Genomic DNA, 3,663 nt, shown 5'->3' with positions numbered 1-3,663 from the left:
ACTTCACCAGGATACCTGTCGTGTCCGGGAATAACTCCACCCGACTCTTTTACCCTTGGGCCTCAGCTTTGCCGCGGATCCTTGATCCTTTTCCCCTGACTCCTTGCTCGATTCGATGTGCGTACCGCCGGCGGACTTACCCACAGGGGGTCCTTAAGCTATTTTCGTATATCCTTGCTCACTCGCTTTAATAGCCCGCACTGAAGACTGTCGGACTTACCCACGGGGGGTCCTTCAGCCTGTACTCCTAACTCTTCAAGGAAGCTTTCCAACTTGAATGGCAGACTTACCCACGGGGGGTCTTTCACTCACTCTCCCAGCATCTCTAGAAGACTCGTCCTCGATTCGCTCCAGGGGCCCTCCTTATATAGTGCCAGAGGCGCCCGTTAATCCTTGCGAATCCACTTCCTGCCGTTAATCCTCCGCTCCTTCACTTTCTCCGTTAGCTTTCTCCAAGCCCGCCGTCTTTCTATCGGCGGGCTTTCTTTATTGTTCCCCCCCGATTGCCCCGTTCGGGCCTCCGATCCGCATTATTTTGTGCCGGTCATCGGACTTCGTCCCGATACCCCGCGATCCCCCCCTGGATATTCAAATGCATTTCTGTGTTTTTGTGCATTTTGTAAACACAGCTGCGCGGTCGCCGGCCGCTTCGTCCCCCGCCGTCCCCGCTGTTTCCTATGACCTTCGAGCGCGGCCGCGGAGGCCCGGCCGGCACCGTTACGTTCCACGGTGACTCCTCTTTCGCCCTCTTCCGCGCGCGACGCCGTGCTGGTTCCTCTTGCCCCCGCTGCTGCCCCCGCATGCCGTCTGTGCTCGACGCATTTCTCCCTTGATACCTTTCTCTTCTTCCGTATCTCTAAACACCGCAGCGCTGGCCCGTCCGACGCTGCAGTGCTGACTTGCATGTCCACCCCCCGCTGTTGCCCCTCTTGCCACCTGTCTTGGTGTGTGGGAGATCTAATCTCCTCACAGATTATGTCCTTATGTAATGCCTTTAATTCAGCTGAAGACTCCCGTCCAGCTACTACAATTTCTGCAGCCCCAACTCGAGCTCGACTTTCCAGTTTGGCATTGCCAAAATTCCGTGGAAATTATTCGGATTTCAAAAATTTCATAAGTCTTTTCGAGACATTAGTTGACAAAGATGTAAACATTCTTGTTATTGAGAAATTTAATCACTTAATTTCTTGCCTCTCTGGTTCAGCCTTAGGAACTATCAAGGCATTCCAAGTCACCGAGAGTAATTACGATAAAGCTATCGCTTCTTTAAAAAGAGTTTATGATAACGAATGTCTCATCTTTGCGAACCAAATACGTCAACTGTTCAGCCTTCCGAAAATTTCCCAGCCGTTTGCGTCGTCGTTAAGGGGTCTCATCGACACTGTGTCATCAATTTATGGATCACTATTATCTATAGGAGATGATACTAAAATTGCAACTCAATGATTATTCATTTAGTTTTGAGTAGAGTGGATCCAGTGACCAAGCAAAAATGAGAAGAGTCACTGGATTATGAGAAATTGCCGCTGTGGTCCGATTTCGAAAAAATACTAAATCGTTGATACCAGCATCTGTCCGCTGAAGAGACTGGCAAACCGAAACAAGATAAAACTGGGTTCAGCAAGCAACTGAATAGAACTTCGGTGGCTTGTTCTTCTACCAACGCCAAATCAGCTTGCAGTTATTGTAACGCTAACAACCATTTTTTGGCCCAGTGCAGTCCGTTCGCTCGCCTTGCTGCAATGCAAAGGTTTGAGTTTGTTAAGTCAGCATCCCTATGTTTGAATTGTCTGCGAAAAGGTCACACGGTGGCGAAACGCAAATCGACCAGGTGTCAAATCTGTGCAAGATCGCACCATAAACTTCTGCACCGATTTACAGTGACTGAAAATAACTTAGCGTTACCACCACCCACACAAAATCCTCCTCCAGTGTTAACGAATTATGGCCCTTCTACTAACTAATCAAACTAATTCACAAGTAAAGAAAAAGATACACACCGTGGTGAAGGCGAGAGTCAATGGTAGCGAGTTTCCGTTCGACTTTTGGGTTTTGAAAAAAATTTCAGGCTAACACCCTGACCAGTCAGTGAACGTGCAGACCCATATTTTTACAAACCTCAGCGGATAGATATGCTCATTGGAGCTAAGTCATTTTTCGAACTGTTGTCCGTTGGCCAAATAAAGCAAGGTCCGAACCATCCCATCGTTCAGAAAACTCTCCTTGGGTGGATAGTATCGGGAAAATATCTGGCAAGTTCCTCAACTCCTCAACAGGTGGTCTCTAGTCTGAATTGCGAAGAAGAAATATTAGAGTCAATAGACAAAAACTTGTCGTTGGAAGAATCTTCTAAAAAGATGTTGTCGCCAGAACAAGAGCTATGTGAGGAACATTATCGGAAGACTACAAGAATACTGCCTTCAGGTCGATTTGAAGATAAACTTCCATTTAAGTCGGATCCAAGCGTTTTGGGCAATTCATTCGAGATAGCCAAACGCCGATTTCTATCGCTCGAGAGAAGATTATCTCGAGATCCGAACTTAAAGAAAATGTATTTGGAATTTATGGAAGAATACGAATCCCTAGGCCATATGTCCCCTGCAAGCAATGACGTTCTTGCTTCTCCACACTACGTCATACCTCACCAGTTTGTCTTGCGGCCGTAAAGTACAACGACCAAACTACGAGCCGTTTTCGATGCGTCCTGCAAAACATCCACACAGAAGTGTTTAAATGAGTTGTTGATGGAGGGTCCAACAATTCAGGAAGAGCTTTACTCAACTCTTCTTAGATTTCGGCTAAACAAATTCGCTCTGGTAGCCGACATAAAAAAGATGTATCGTCAAGTGATGGTAAATGAAGAAGATCGACGATACCAGTTGATAGTGTGGAGAAAAGACCCGTCTGAGTCCTTGAAATTGTGCAAGCTCAGGTTCTTCAAAACGCTGGGTTTGAATTGAGTAAGTGGTTTTCAAACTCGCCTGAAGTTACAGCATCCGAGAGCACGGTTAAGCCAATAAAACTTTCGGACTCAGAGCTGACAAAAACATTAGGAATCGTTTGGGTTCCTAAAGATGACGTGTTTAAATTTGAAATTGATATATCAGTCATGGGTCAAAAGGCGACTAAGCTGAATATTCTTTCGGTGACATCAAAGCTTTTCGACCCCCTTGGCTTATTAAGCCCGATCCTTATTAAAGGAAAGATCCTGTTGCAGGAACTTTGGCTTAATAAGCTAGATTGGGATGAGTCGATTCCACTGCACTTGGAAGCCGCGTGGAACAAAATTCAGCTTGCCTTGTCACAGTTAGAAGATATCTCAATACCGAGATTTGTGATGAGTGAGCAAATTTTACCATTTGAAATTCATGCCTTCTCTGACGCATCGATGAGAGCCTATGGAGCCTGCGTCTATATCCGTTGCAAATCTGCAGAATGTAGTAAAGTCTCATTATTGACTGCAAAGTCGAAAGTAGCGCCGCACAAGTCAAAGACGCTCCCTCGTCTTGAGTTATGTGCCGCTCACCTTCTCGCGGACCTCTGTCGCAAAATAAAACCTCTTATCAAAGCACCGATCGAACGAAGTGTATATTGGTCAGATTCGGAAGTTTGTCTTCCGATTATGAGATTATGAGGAATTGCCAGATTCGGAAGTTTGGGTTC

Source organism: Drosophila ananassae (genome assembly GCF_017639315.1).
Source record: "Drosophila ananassae strain 14024-0371.13 chromosome Y unlocalized genomic scaffold, ASM1763931v2 tig00000096, whole genome shotgun sequence".
Taxonomy (NCBI): Eukaryota; Metazoa; Arthropoda; class Insecta; order Diptera; family Drosophilidae; genus Drosophila; species Drosophila ananassae.
Note: the sequence above shows the minus strand (reverse complement) of the source record.